Source organism: Felis catus, chromosome A1 (assembly GCF_018350175.1).
Source record: "Felis catus isolate Fca126 chromosome A1, F.catus_Fca126_mat1.0, whole genome shotgun sequence".
Taxonomy (NCBI): Eukaryota; Metazoa; Chordata; class Mammalia; order Carnivora; family Felidae; genus Felis; species Felis catus.
Window position 1 is genome coordinate 130,312,846 of NC_058368.1, and position 15,932 is coordinate 130,328,777.

Below are 15,932 nucleotides of genomic sequence, written 5' to 3' on the forward strand. Positions count from 1 at the left end.
TGTTAATTTTAGCCTGGAATTAGTTTAAAAAATTTTTTTTTCTTACATTCGTTAATTTTTGAGAGACAGAGAGAGACAGAGCACAAGTGGGGGAGAGGCAGAGAGAGGAGGAGACACAGAATCCGAAGCAGGCTCCAGGCTCTGAGCTGTCAACACAGAGCCTGATGCAGGGCTCGAACCCACAAACCGTGAGAACATGACCTGAGCTGAAGTCTGACGCCCAACCGACTGAGCCATTCAGGCGCCCCATTCAATTAGGTACTTTTTTAAACACTGACTGCTTCCAACATTTGGAGAAAAATATATGTATTTGTAAATATTTAAAAATAGAATTTTGGGGGGTGCCTATGTGGCTTAGTTGGTTAAGTGTCTGACTCCTGATTTCGGCTTACGTCATGATCTCATGGTTCATGGGTTTGAGTCCTCATTGTGCTCTGCGCTGACAGTGTGGAGTCTGCTTGGGATTCCTTCTCTCCCTCTATGTTTGCCGCTCCCCTGCTTATGCTCTCTTTTTCTCTCTCAAAATAAATAAACAAATATGAAAGTAAGTTAAAAAAACAGAAAAGTTTCTTGGCTGATGAAATATTTATAAAAAAAATGAACATGTTCTAAACCATAAAGGGTGTTTCAACAAATTTTCAAGACACTTCCTCATAGACCACATTCTCTGACCTCATCTTAGAGGAGTATAGAAGAGAAACTTGTGTAATGATGCTACAAAGGAGTCCAGCTTTTTATATAGTTATCTCTATTTCTTAATACTTGGTTCTATTAAGGAGAGAAGGCATAGTCCCAATTTCTTTTTGAAAACAGTATGAAATACTAGATGAAAGGAAAGAATGTAGTCTTGGGAGGGTGAGGAGAAAAACAGTGCTCAAATCCTCCCTGTGATCCATACACGTTACCAGTTTCTGAAGTTCCTGGTGCTAGAAAGGTTATTTTGAAATTTTGTGGCCTTGGCAATGTGTAAAACCAAACATGCTTATGTTTTCAAAGTTTGTTGTTGTTTACACACTTTTTGGTGTCCTTCAAGTGAGGAACTAAAAGGGGCAGAGGCACTTGGATGTGAGTAATAATATCGGAAACTGCCAAAAATGTAGTCAAAAGGAATAGTTTATCAGTTTCTCTTATAAGGCTTGATCATTTATTATTTCAGTCAGGCTGATCTGCCTTTTTTTTTCTTTTTTCATGGCAGCTTGAAAAGAATCATATTGTTTAAATAGGTTTCAGTGCAGTTCTTCAAATGAAAGGTTATTAACATATTTTTTCACATTATGCAAATAACATTCTGCCTTTGCACTGCTCTGCTGATTTGATGCGGTCTCCAGAATCTCAAAGCCTTCAGAGTTGCATTTTTTTTAAGCATTACATGTTATGAATTCCATAGGTATATTTGTTAACTTGTTATGTTTTACAGATTTTTCTAATTGCGAAAAAAATGTCAAGACCTTAAATATAGAGGGTAAAGCCAAAATTAGATTATTTTCAAGTTCACTACTCTAATTCTCATTTTTTCAGCTTCAAGGAAAATTGTGTTGCGTTTGTGGCATAAACTGTCCCATTGATATCACATAGCCTTAAAATTTTTCATTGCAAAATTTTGAAAAACTAACGAATTATCATTTCAGCAGAAATCAGATAACAACAAGGAATAAAATCACTTCAGTAGAGTACTGGATCTAAAGGAACTTGAAAAAAAAAACAGCAATAGAGAATGGAGGAAAATATTAAATAAAGGCCCATAATTTTGTATCTAGCATCATTCTAGCTTCTATGATGCTTATTTAGAAAGTAAGGCATGGTCTTTATGTTATATAAGGAATAAACAAGTATTAAATGGGGTTCATGCGAACAGTAAGACTCCGAGAAAGAGCGGTTTACATGGATGGGAGAAGTTAGGAAGTTGCATAAAATAAATAGGGGCCCTCAATGGACAATGAGGCATGTGTGAAAGAAGAGGCCAGGGGAGGAAGCATGAGGTCTAGAAAACAGAATGAGTATGATGTGTTTTATGTGGGACAGTAATTTTCTTCAAATTCATTTATCCTCAGAGAGCATCTGATAAAAATAATTTCCTTTCAAAGGCAAGTTACTTCCAAACACATGTCAATTTATAGGCAAGGTGTCTCAGTTTGATATGGCAGGTGACCCATCATAGTTGCAAAGTATCATAAGGGTTTTTATGTTGGTCATTGTTTTTTTTTTTAGTTTTGAAGGTGGGACACCCTGGGTTTAAGATTTCTCATTTATCTGGTTGAGGACAGTCATTGCTTTTTATTAGATACTCCTTGTAGGTAAATAAAATAAAAATGTAGTGGCTGCTGAATTTCCCGCCACCTCCCCCCCCCCCCCCCAGCTTGCTTTGGAAGATGTAGTAACTGGAGGGCAATTCAAAGACAAAGAAGCCTTGATGTATGAAATGTCACCCTACTGATTGGCAAGCACTGCTGTTCCTCTTGAGGGTCAATTTTTATCTGAATAGGAGCTGATTCATCACAGGACAGAGGCTTTTGTCTAAGAAACAACACACAGCAAAAACCTCCTGTTTTTGTTTTTGTTTTTGTTTGTTTGTTTGGTTGGTTGATCCGAATCATGTGTAAAGATAAACTACGTGCTTCTCTATTGTGCTGAGTCCAGGGGCATAGGGCTTTATTGATTCTGCTCCCTGCCTGGATTACCCTTTTGCCCCTATGAGTTCTAGACATTTCCAAGGCAGTTATGGAGAATTTATTAGCAGCCTAGAATTTGATCAATTTTTGTAAATATTTTCTGAATATTCAAAACTAGTCCATATGTTCTGCAGATACAAAGTTTGGTAGAAACTGTATTTTAATTCTATGATTATATTTCTCTGTTACCAACTGAGATAGGTATATAAAATCTTCTACTTTAACCGGGGTTAAATGAATTTATATTTTGTCATTGTTTTTCTCATAATTTGGTTTTATATATACCTATCCTATTTTATTCAGCCTTCTGATTTTTTAATATTTCCTTGTTTCCCTTTATTTTCCTGATATTTGGGTTTACTTTGTCGTTTTCTTTTTCTTTTTAAAGTTTATTTATTTTAAGAGACAGAGAACAATTGGGGGAAGGACAGAGAAAGAGGGAGAGAGAGAGGGAGAGGGAGAGGGGGAGAGCGAGGGAGAGAGAGAGAGAGAGAGAGAGAGAGAGAGAGAGAGAGAGAGAGAATCCCAAGCAGGCTCCACACCATCAGCATGGAGCCTAATGTGGGGCTAGAACTCACAAACTGTGAGACCATGATCTGAGTCGAAATCAAGAGTCAGATGCTTAACTGACTGATTCACACAGGTGCCTCTTTCTTTGCAATTTTCTATTTTTACTTGGAATTTCTTTTCTTCTAGTGGATACATGAACTCATACTCTTCTCTATTAAAAAATTTAGTTTTATTTTCAACTTGAGTGCCTACTATGTTCCAGGTAGCAAGCTGAGTGCTTTGCATATGTTATTTAATATTTGCAGCAGCCCTGTAGATATTAGTACCCCACTTTTTTTCAATGAGGAAATAGATTCCTTGACATTAAGTCTCTTGTTTTAAAACACAAAGCTTCATCAAGGTCAGAATATGAACCCAGGCCTCGGTGGCTTCTTTTATGCACTAACTTCAAGCATCTTCCTGCTTTAAAATATTTTTCTTCGCTCTCATATCCTTTACAAGCTCCTGGGAAGTCATATATCAAATAATCACCCCAAATCTTAATTCCCAGTAATGGTAACAGTTCTATAAACTTACTGGGTTCCTGGTTAGTTGGACAGACAGAAACTGTTGTTCAGGGTATAGTGAGCAGACAGAAGAGTCTAGAGAGGTAGGACGGGCCAGATCATGCAGGACCATGAGGCCACATTAAGTATGCTGAGAATAACCCAAAAGCAATGGAAAGCCATTGATCAATATGAGGTAGGTGAATAATGTATTTAAATTTGTGTTTTAAAGGCCCACTCTAGCATCCATTGTGGAGGACAGATTGCAGAGGCCACGTGGATATGGGGAAAACACTAGAATGCTAGAATGCTCTCGCATCTATCCAGACAAGACATGACTGTGGTTTGGATCAGGCTTGTTGTAATGTAGGTAAAACTTAGTGTACATATTTAAGAAATGTATAGGGGAGAAAGTATCATGAAGAGGAATGGTTGACTGATAATCCTCATGAGAAACAAGGATTTCATTTTCTTATTTGCCAAAGTAGCCTCCAGTTATCTGGTAGCACCCTTCTGTTTCTGGCACACTGCCTGCCTCAGGAGCTGTGACTTCACTCAGCATACCATTTACTCCAGGGGGAAATGACACTACAGGTGGGTTCCTCTGCTCATGCCATTCTTGATGCTGGCATTCTGCTTAATGAAGTTCATGGTAGATTCTAAATGTTTTGCCAACTCACAAGGTAATATGGATTGGGAATGCAAATTCTAGAGCCACAGTCTAGGTTTGAGTTATGGTTTTGGCATTGTCAGAGTGGTTTGGGGCAAATTGTGTAATTGTTTTCCTTTACTTCTCTATACCTGTAAAATGAGGTTATTTCTGGTACCTCCTTCACTGGAGTGTTGCGAGGCTTGCGTTGTAATTTACAAAGTACTTAGAACAGGCACCTGGCACATTATAAGTGCTCTGATGTCAGTTACAATTATTAATCTGATTTTGCAGTGGCTGGGGATCTGCTAGGCATATAGTCTACTCACTTTCCTGGCAATCACTTCAAGTGTCAGTAAATTTTTTCTCCTCTCTGGTTCCACATATGTCATAGATTGTGTAATTAAAATTTTTTTCTGGCTTATGAGTATTATCCAATTTAAAAAATTAATGTTTTACTCTATTTAAAAAAAGTTAGTCTGAAATCCATAGACAGCCCAGCAGGAATGGTTGCTGGAACTCTCCAGCCCAAGTGTGACTTCAGTCCACAGGCAGTATTACCTCTGCAGGAAAGCATCAGTTCTAATCTTTTTTTCTAACTTCATTTTTTATTTTTTAAATTTTACATCCAAATTAGTTAGCATATAGTGCAACAATGATTTCAGGAGAGATTCCTTAATGCCCCTTACCCATTTAGCCCCTCCCCCCTCCCCCACCCCCTCCAGTAACCCTCAGTTTGTTCTCCATATTTTTGAGTCTTTTCTGTTTTGGCCCCCTCCTGTTTTTATATTATTTTTGTTTCCCTTCCCTTATGTTCATCTGTTTTGTCTCTTAAAGTCCTCCTATGAGTGAAGTCATATGATTTTTGTCTTTCTCTGACTAATTTCACTTAGCATAATATACTCCAGTTCCATCCACATAGTTGCAAATGGCAAGATTTTATTCTTTTTGATTGCTGAGTAATACCCCATTATATATATATACCACATCTTCTTTATCCATTCATCCATGAATGGACATTTGGGCTCTTTCCATACTTTAGCTATTGTTGATAGTGCTGCTATAAACATGGGGGTGCATGTGTCCCTTCAAAACAGCACACCTGTATCCCTGGATAAGTGCCTAGTAGTGCAATTGCTGGGTCGTAGGGTAGTTCTATTTTTAATTTTTTGGGGAACCTCCATACTGTTTTCCAGAGTGGCTGCCTCAGCTTGCATTGCCACCAACAATGCAAAAGACATCCTCTTTCTCCGCATCCTTGCCAACATCTGTTGTAGCCTGAGTTGTTAATGTTAGAAATTCTGACAAGTATAAGGTGGTATCTCATTGTGGTTTTGATTTGTATTTGCCTGATGATGAGTGATGTTGAGCATTGTTTCATGTGTCGGTTGGCCATCTGGATGTCTTCTTTGGAGAAGTGTCTATTCATGTCTTTTGCCCATTTCTTCACTGGATTATTTGTTTTTCGGGTGTTGGGTTTGATAAGTTCTTTATAGATTTTGGATACTCACCCTTTATCTGCTGTGTCATTTGCAAATATCTTCTCTAATTCCATCAGTTGTCTTTTAGTTTTGCTGATTGTTTCCTTCACTGTGCAGAAGCTCTTTATTTTGATGAGGTCCCAATAGTTCATTTTTGCTTTTGTTTCCCTTGCCTCTGGAGATGTGTTGAGTAAGTTGCTGCAGCTGAGGTCAAAGAGGTTTTTGCCTGCTTTCTCCTTGAGGATTTCGATGGCTTACTGTCTTATGTTTAGGCCTTTCATCCATTTTGAGTTTATTTTTGTGTATGGTGTAAGAAAGTGGTCCAGGTTCATTTTTTCTGCATGTCGCTGTCCAGTTTTCCCAATGCCATTTGCTGAACAGACTGTCTTTATTCCATTGGATATTCTTTCCTGCTTTGTCAAAGATGAGTTGGCCATACATTTGTGGGTCCATTTCTGAGTTTTCTATTCTGTTCCATTGACCTGAGTGTCTGTTCTTGTGCTAGTACCATACTGTCTTGATGATTACAGCTTTGTAGTATAGCTTGAAGTCTGGGATTGTGTTGCTTCCTGCTTTGGTTTTCTTTTTCAAGATTGCTTTGGCTATTCAGGGTCTTTTATGATTGCATACAAATTTTAGGATTGTTTGTTCTAGCTCTGTAAAGAATGCTGATGTTACTTTGATAGGGATTACATTGAATACGTAGATTGCTTTGGGTAGTATCGACATTTTAACAATATTTGTTCTTCCTCTCCAGGAGCCTGGAATCTTTTTCCATTTCTTTGTGTCTTCTTCAATTTCTTTCATAAGTTTTCTATAGTTTTCAGTGTATATATTTTTCACCTCTTTGGTTAGATTTATTCCTACGTATTTTATGGTTTTTGGTGCAGCTGTAAATGGGATCGATTCCTTGATTTCTTTTTCTGTCACTTCTTTGTTGGTGTATAGGAATGCAACCAACTTCTGTGCATTGATTTTATATTCTGCAACTTTGCTGAATTCGTGAATCAGTTCTAGCAGTGTTTTGGTGGAATCTTTTGGGTTTTCCATATAGAGTTTCATGTCATCTGCAAAGAGTGAAAGTTTGACCTCTTCCTGGCCGATTTGGATGCCTTTTATTTCTTTGTGTTGTCTGATTGCAGAGGCTAAGACTTCCAATACTATGTTGAATAACAGTGGTGAGAGTGGACATCCTTGTCTTGTTCCTGACGTTAGGGGGAAAGCTCTCAGTTTTTCCCCATTGAGGATGATATTAGCATTGTGTTGTTCACATATGGCCTTTATGATCTCGAGGTATGCTCATTCAATCCCTACTTTCTTGAAGGGTTTTTATCAAGAAAGGATGCTGTATTTTGTCAAATGCTTTCTCTGCATCTACTGAGAGGATCATATGGTTCTTGTCCTTTCTTTTATTGATGTGATGAATCACATTGTTTTGTGGATTTTGAACCAGCCCTGCATCCCAGGTATAAAACCTACTTGGTCATGGTAAATAATTTTTTTAATGTATTGTTGGATCAGGTTGGCTAATATCTTATTGAGGATTTTTGCGTCCATGTTCATCAGGGAAATTGGTCTATAGTTCTCCTTTTTAGTGGCGTCTCTGTTTGGTTTTGGAATCAAGGTAATGCTGGCTTCATAGAAAAAGTTTGGAAGTTTTCCTTCCATTTCTATTTTTTGGAACAGTTTCAAGAGAATGGGTGTTAACTCTTCTTTAAATGTTTGGTGGAATTCCCCTGGAAAGCCATCTGGCCCTGGACTCTTGTGTTTTGGGAGATTTTTGATTACTAATTCGATTTCCTTACTGGTTATGGGTCTGTTAAAATTTTCTATTTCTTCCTGTTTCAGTTTTGGTAATATATATGTTTCTAGGAATTTGTCCATTTCTTCCAGATTGCCCATTTTATTGGCATATAGTTGCTCATAATATTCTCTTATTATTGTTTTTATTTCTGTTGCGTTGGTTGTGATCTCCTCTTTCATTCTAGATTTTACTTATTTGGGTCCTTTCCTTTTTCTTCTGGATCAAACTGGCTAGTGGATTATCAGTTTTGTTAATTCTTTCAAAGAACCAGCTTCCGGTTTCATTGATCTGTTCTGTTTTTTTTGGTTTTGATAGCATTAATTTCTGCTCTAATCTTTATTATTTCCAGTCTTCTGCTGGTGTTGGGTTTTATTTGCTGTTCTTTTTCCATCTCCTTAAGGCGTAAGGTTAGGTTGTGTATCTGAGATCTTTCTTCCTTCTTTAGGAAGGCCTGGATTGCTATATACTTTCCTCTTATGACTGCCTTTGCTGCGTCCCAGAGATTTTGGGTTGTGGTGCTATCATTTTCATTGACTTCCATATACTTTTTAATTTCTTCTTTAACTGCTTGGTTAGCCCATTCATTCTTTAATAGGATGTTCTTCAGTCTCCAAGTATTTATTACCTTTCCAAATTGTTTCTTGTGGTTGATTTCGAGTTTCATAGCATTGTGGTCTGAAAATATGCATGGTATGATCTCAATCTTTTTGTACTTACTTAGGGCTGATTTTTGTCCTAGTATATGGTCTATTCTGGAGAATGTTCCATGTTCACTGGAGAAGAATGTATATTCTGCTGCTTTAGGATGAAATATTCTAAATGTATCTGTTAAGTCCATCTGGTCCAATGTGTCATTCAAAGCCATTGTTTCCTTGTTGATTTTTTGATTAGATGATCTGTCCATTGCTGTGAGTGGGGTGTTGAAGTCTCCCACTATTATGATATTACTATCGATGAGTTTCTTTGTTTGTGATTAATTGATTTGTATGTTTGGGTACTCTGACATTTGGCGCATAAATGTTTACAATTGTTAGGTCTTCTTGGTCTATAGATCCCTTGATTATGATATAATGCCCTTCTGCATCACTTGATACAGTCTTTATTTTAAAGTCTAGATTGTCTGATATAAGTGTGACTACTCTAGCTTTCTTTTGCTGACCATTAGCATGATTGATGGTTCTCCATCCCCTTATTTTCGATCTGTAGCTGTCTTTAGGTCTAAAGTGGGTCTCTTGTAAACAGCATATAGATGGGTCTTATTTTCTTATCCATTCTGTTACCCTATGTGTTTTGATTGGAGCATTGAGTCCATTGACATTTAGAGTGAATACTGAAAGATATGAATTTATTGCCATTATGATGCTTGTAGAGTTGGAGTTTCTGGTGGTGTTCTCTGGTCCTGTCTAATCTTTTGTTGATTTTGGTATATATATATATATATATATATATATATATATATATATATATATATATATTTTTTTTTTTTTTTTTCATCTTTTCTCCCCTCAGAGAGTCCCCCTTAAAATTTCTTGCAGGGCTGGTTTAGTGGTCACAAACTCCTTTAATTTTTGTTTGTCTGGGAAACGTTTAATCTCTCCTTCTATTTTGAATGACATCCTTGCTGGATAAAGAATTCTTGGCTGCATATTTTTCTGATTCAGCACACTAAATATATCCCGCCACTCCTTTCTGGCCTGCCAAGTTTCTGTGCATAGGTCTCCTGCAAACCTGATCTGTCTACCCTTGCAGATTAGGGACTTTTTTCCTTGCTGCTTTCACGATTCTCTCCTTGCCTGAGTATTTTGTGAATTTGACTATGATATGCCTTGTTCATGGTCGGTTTTTGTTGAATCTAATGGGGTTCCTCTGTGCTTCTTGGATTTTGATGTGTGTCTTTCCCCAGGTTAGGAGTTTTCTGCTATGATTTGCTCACATAACCCTTCTTGCCCCTATTTCTCTCTCTTCCTCCTCTGGGACCTCTATGATTCTGATGTTGTTCCTTTTTAATGAGTCACTGATTTATAATTCTTAAATCGTGCTCTTTTGCCTTAATCTCCCTCTTTTTTTCTGCTTCATTATTCCCTATAAGTTTGTCCTGTATTCGGCTGATTCTCTGTTCTGTCTCATCCATCCTTGCTGCCACTGCATCCATCCATGATTGCAGCTCAGTTATAGTATTTTTAATTTCATTCTGGCTATTTTTTACTTATTTTATTTCTGCAGAAAGGGATTCTAATCTATTTTTGACTCCAGCTAGTATTCTTATTATTGTGATTCTAAATTCTGGTTCAGACATCTTGCTTGTGTCTGTGTTGGTTAAATCCCTGGCCATCGTTTCTTCGTGCTCTTTATTTTGGGGTTAATTTCTTCATTTTGTCATTTTGAAGGGAGAAAAGGAATTAATGAGGTAGAAAAATTGAAATGAAAAAAATTAAAATTAAAAAAATATTACAATTAAAAATTAAAAACACACACACAAATCGAAAGATGATGCTAGATCATAGGTATGTTTTGTTCTGCATGTTGAAAGTGGTTGGACAGATTAGAGACACGAAAAAAATAAGGGGGCAGAGGAAAAAAGGAAATCGTTTGAGAATTTGAAAAAATGAATACACTAAAGTAGACTAAAATGAGATGATGTGGGTAAAATAGAATTTGAAAAAATATACACAAAAGTAGAGAATATAGTAGAAAAAAATTAAAGAAAAATATTTTTAATAAAAATTAAAAAGAAATATGAATTTTTTCATTTTCTGTATTTAAGAAAAAAGAAAAGAAATGAAAAAGAGAAAAAAGATAAAAAGAAAAAAGAAAAGAAAAAAGAATCGTTGAAAATTTGAAAAAGTGAACACACTAGTAGACTGAAATAAAATGATGGGAGTAGGATAGAATTTGAAAAATATTGAAGAAAAGCAAAAAATACAGTAATAAAAATTAAATAAAAATATTTTTAAAACAAATTGGAAGTAAAAATGAAGTTTTTCTCTTTGTGCATTCAAGAAAAAGAAAAGAAATGAAAAAGAGAAAAAAGAAAAAGAAAAAAAGGAAATTGTTTGAAAATTTGAAAAGGTGAGTACATTGAAGTAGACTAAAATAAAATGATGGAAGTAGAATTTGAAAAAATTTACACGAAAGTAAAAAATATAGTAATAAAAATTAGATATTTTTAATAAAAATTGAAAATAAAAATGAGTTTTTTCTTTTTCTGTATTCAAGAAAAAGAAAAGAATTGTAAAAAAGGAAACAGAGAAAAAATTAAATAGATAACTTGCTAACAGATTGAAGTAGGACTGAAATTGCTTCGTTTTTCCCTAGAAGTCAGTCCATGTAGCTCTTTATGGTCCATAAATTAAGCCGGCAGTGAGGTTTGTATTAAAGAGTGAAGTCTGCCCAGTTGGGTGGGCCTCGGTGTATTAGCTCCGCTCTCCACTAGATGGCGCTGCTAGGCTACTGGGATGGATTGTTTCGGTGCTCCTAGGTACGCATGCGCATAAGCGGTAAAAATGACGCCACCCAGCTACCCAGTCTGTTCTCCGGGATCAGCAGTCGCGCCTGGTCCTCCATCTTTAGCTCTCTTCCACTCCCCGCTTTTCCACTTTCCATGACCAGGCCCCAGGCAGTACCTCTCTCCAACGTTTTGTCTCAGATGCGGCTGTTTTTCCCGGCCCCTTACTTCCGAAGGACTGCGGCTTTCACCACCCTGCCCCTCTGCAGGAGGGTCTCACTGAGCAATGGCTGAATGTCGGCTGCACCTAGGAACGCTTGCTGGACCCTGCTGATGCCAATGTCCAGAGATTGCGGCCAGGTGCCAGCCCACCCCCAAAAAAGATTGTGAGACAGTATAGCATCAGAGTTAAAGGGATTATGGAAAATCGCAACCCACATCTGGCACCAGGCTTCACCCTCAACAACCTTGCCCCAGCACCAGCGAATGTGGCTGCCTTCCAGGGTCTGCTGGGACCAGGTGGCTTCAATAGTCTCTACCAAATCTCCTAGCAGTGGAACCGCTTTTCCCTGTGTGGCCCGAGAACCTCCCGGACCCCACTCTGTTCCTGGGGATTCACCTTTCCCACCAGAGCTCCGCCAGGTATGAGCTGCAGAGTTGCAACCTTTGCGCTCTCCTTGTTTACAGTCTTAATGGAATTTAAACCCTTTCCTTTCTCCCTTTTTAGTTTAGTCCCTGCGGCTGTTTCCAATTTTCCACTTTCTCTCCAGCTGCTTTTTGGGAGGGGTGCTTTTCCCGTATGCTCCCCCTCCCCAGTCTCTGTCCTCTCTCCACCCTTTTGTGGGGTTCCCTACCTTTTGGGGCTTCTTGCTCCCCAAGTTCAGTTCTTCGTGTCGCGTACCTGTTGAATTCTGTGGTTCAGGTTGTGCAGATTGTTGTGTTAATCTTCCAATCGGTTTTCTAGGTGTTTAGGATGGTGGAGTGTTGGTCTGGCTGTATTTCATGTACACGAGACCCACAAAAAGCTTCCATGCTGTTCTGCCATCTTGGCTCCTCCCTCAGCATCAATTCTAATCTTAAAGTACATCAGCTGGTTGAGTTGGAACCACCCAGATTATTTAAAAATAATCTTCTGTGTTTAAGGTCAAGTGATTACAGACTTTTATCACATCTACGAAATATCTTCAGGACCGCTTAGATTGGTGTTTGACTGAATAATGGGGCTATAGCCTAACCAAGTTGATACATAAAACTGAGCCTCACAGAAAACAATACTTAAAATCTCCTACAAACTAGTTTGTTTCCTTGGGGGGAGGGGGGAGGAGATTATATGGTGTAGGAATACAGTCTTGGAGAAATCAATTTCAAGCAGCTGGAAAACACTTTTCTCACCCTCAAACTTAGTATTTGAATTTTAGAAATAACTGATGAATTTTGCTATTTCAGATGTATTTATTCGGTATTAATTTCCTATCCTTCTCCTCCCACTGTCGCTTCCCCAACACAATTTACTACATTCTGAATCAGGTGACAGAGGCTTCCATTAACTTTTGGTTGTATAAGTTTCTATATAGCTTTGTTTTCCAACGCAGTATTTAAAAATTCACAAACCTCTTTACCTCTATTCTTTTGTTAGCTCTTCTCTTCTCAAAAAAGAAGAGAAGCTACAATGTTTTCTCTTTTTTTTTTTTTTTTGTAATCTTAGATCTCTGAATGTGCCATGTAGTACCACCCAACCTCATCCATTACCACATCTTGCCGGAGGCTGGTCAGGATTTCCTGTTCTTCAGGGATCTCTGGCCACCAGCAAAGCCAGTCAAGTAAATAATGATTTTTTACTGTGTGGGTGGACTTTGTTGACCCTGCAAAAAATAAAAGATGGGGCACATTCTGAGGGGAGACTATCCCATTTATGTTACTTTAGTTGTGTGATTTTAATTTAGAATGTTCACTTCTAGTTAGCCTAATCTTCAGTAAATTGAAATCAGTTGGGGGTAAGACCGAACAAACAGAAAATCTAGGGGAGTCAGTGACTCACTGATGCCAGTCAGAACAGCATACTGTGGGGAGAGAAGGAGTTCCAGAAGTTGAGGAGAAAAAAGGCTCAAACAAGTATCAGCTAATTGAATGGCAGTGATGTAAAAGAAAGGGAAATATCAGGGAAATGCCAGAAGCCACAAAAGCTAAGCAAATGGGGAGAAGACTGTAAAATAAATAAATGATATCATGTCTGGAAAAATATGGCCAGAGGACTTTGAGAAAGGATGGTTTATTTTCCTCAACTCTGATGTCCTGAGTTCATTAACATTATGTTTGGTCAAAAGCTCCTAAGAATTATTTCATTGGGATTATTAGTTTTTAAACTTGCCATTAATTTACTTCCCCTCCATTAACTCAAATAAGTTTTTACTCATTGGTTTATTTCACTTTTTTCAGATATGCTCTAAACCAGAGGCTCTCACAGTATGGCCCCTGAACTGCTGCACTAGTATAATCTGGAAATTTGTAGAAATGCAAATTTTCAGGCTGAGTCTCAGACCTACTGGATTAGGAACACAGCAGGTGGGGCTCAGCAATCTGCTTTCTTAAGGCCTCCAGAAAATTCTGATGTAAGCTCAAGTTTAAGAACTACTGGTTAAAATATAAAAAACTGTCTTCAAGGATGCTAACTTTCAGTGTTTCATACCAAAATTTTCATTTCTTGAGTTCCTATTAGAGGTTGCTGAGTCTAATGCCTAGTCCCTTGATTCTTGTCTTTTTATTTTGCGGTATTTCTCTACCCACTTGTGGTATGTGAATCTCTTTTCTGCTCCCAAAAGAATAAACAGAATTTTTATCCTTGTCTGCTAAGTGGAAGTACAAAAAGTTTTTCTAGTTTTTCTGGTCTTTTGTATCTTGGTGTTGTCCTTAAAATGAATTCAATTTCCTTACTGGTCTGAAGCACACACAAAATTCTTATTTGGGGGGATTTGATATATTGCAAATGTCCCTTGGGTTCATTTCAATTGAATTTATAATCAGGTTCTCTAATACACTCATGCTGGGGAGTGACTCTCTCAGCCTTTTGAAGTGATGCTCCTTAAATCTTCCTTGAAGGGATCCTCTTAGAGAAGCCATTTATATTTGATCATTCTTGTTCATACTATCTGGTAGTTTTCATGAAACATAAAACAGAATCACCAGTGGTATTGACTTCCTTTCAGTGTCCCCTTCCTTCCCTCTATATTACTGGAAAATTTTAGCCCAATATTATTATATTCTTCTTCTTATATTCTGTTTGTAAGACATGTCAGATATATTCTCCATGTGTATTACAGATTTCTTTCTACATTCAGTAATGAGGAAAGGATGGGCTGAATGCAATAGGAGGATAGGTTTGTTAGTTGAAAGCTAAGGGATTTCTGATGGCTCTAATTTTCCCTGTGGAGTAGGAAGTGAGGTCATCCATTGGCAACTGGGGCAGGAGGTAGTGGAGTGAATTGGAGACATGGAGAAATACGGCCTGATAGGTGGTTAAAATATGTAAATAGTCCTAAGCCATGCTGAGTCTCCATTTGCTCTGTTTCTGTGCCCTACCTTTATCCAGTACCTCCAGATTGTTCCCATGATCCAGCATTTAGAGGATAGCTGTCTGGCACTGAGGCTACCTATGACCTCTTTTCTGATCAGTGTATGGCCATTTTTTACTGGTAGTTAAGTATTTTGAAGATTACCATGTTTAGAGATTTTAATGAGAGAGGAAACATTTGGCACTGATGTTATATAGAGGGGGACAGTGAAATGACCTCAGAAATGCAGTACCATTCCTGAAGGCTCTTTCACTGGTTCAATTGCTGGTGGTCATTGTGAATGTATGGTCTTCATCATTATGGGATTTCCTCAGGTTCAGGCAAGGAGAAAGCAGATAGTTAAGTCCATCAGGGGTTGGGGGTTTAGAAGAAGAGTTCAATGAAAAGATAAAGAGGCAGAAAATAATTCATATATTATATCAAGAAAAGTTTGTGAAAAAAATAAAATGAATAAAATTAGGGTGTTCTTTCAATGGAAGCTTGAAGATGTCTAAAGTACTCTTCTAGGGGTTTTCTCAATAGATGAATTAAAAAAATTGTTTAATGTTTATTTTTTAAAGAGAGAGAGAGCGAGCAGGGGTGAGGCAGAGAGAGAGGAGACACAGAATTCAAAGCGGGCTCCAGGCTTTGAGCTGTCAGCACAGAGCCCAACAAGGGGCTGGAACTCACTAATAGCAAGAAGTCGGATGATTAACCAACTGAGCCATCCAGGTGCCCCCAATCCATCAATTTTTATCATTCCTTATCTTTGAGCTACTTTACAACTTGGACAGTTGTATAAAACTGATGGTAATGAATATTTTTTTGTCCATAAAGCTGCAAACTAATTTTGTTCAGTGGAGCTATAATTTGTGCTTATCATGTGGATATGTATTAGTTTTGTATCTTTTAGCATATTTATTTCAGCATTCTTGATTGCCCACATATATGTTTGTTCTTCGGATTCTCCTTTGAATTGACTTTATATATCTTACTGGGTTCCTCATTAATTAATGAGTTAAGTAAAATCTTTGAAATGAAACATGTTCGTTTTATGTTTGCATGTGAGTCATGAATATATGTGTTATATAAAAATAGGTCTATAAAGTATATATGGAAAAAATGATATAAAATGTTCATATGCACAAAGAGAATAACAAAAAGTTTAAGCTTCTCTTTTTTTTTCAATATATGAAATTTATTGTCAAATTGGTTTCCATACAACACCCAGTGCTCATCCCAAAAGGTGCCCTCCTCAATACCCATCACCCACCCTCCCCT

General features: G+C 37.5%; 1 long non-coding RNA gene across 1 annotated transcript; it reads left to right on the top strand.

Annotated features, from left to right (window-relative positions):
• Positions 1-11,359: 11,359 nt before the first annotated feature.
• Positions 11,360-15,642, top strand: LOC123386510. Its single transcript, XR_006600478.1, has 3 exons — positions 11,360-11,745; positions 12,809-12,923; positions 13,540-15,642. It is a non-coding gene; the product is annotated as an uncharacterized LOC123386510 (long non-coding RNA).
• The last annotated feature ends 290 nt before the right edge of the window (positions 15,643-15,932 follow it).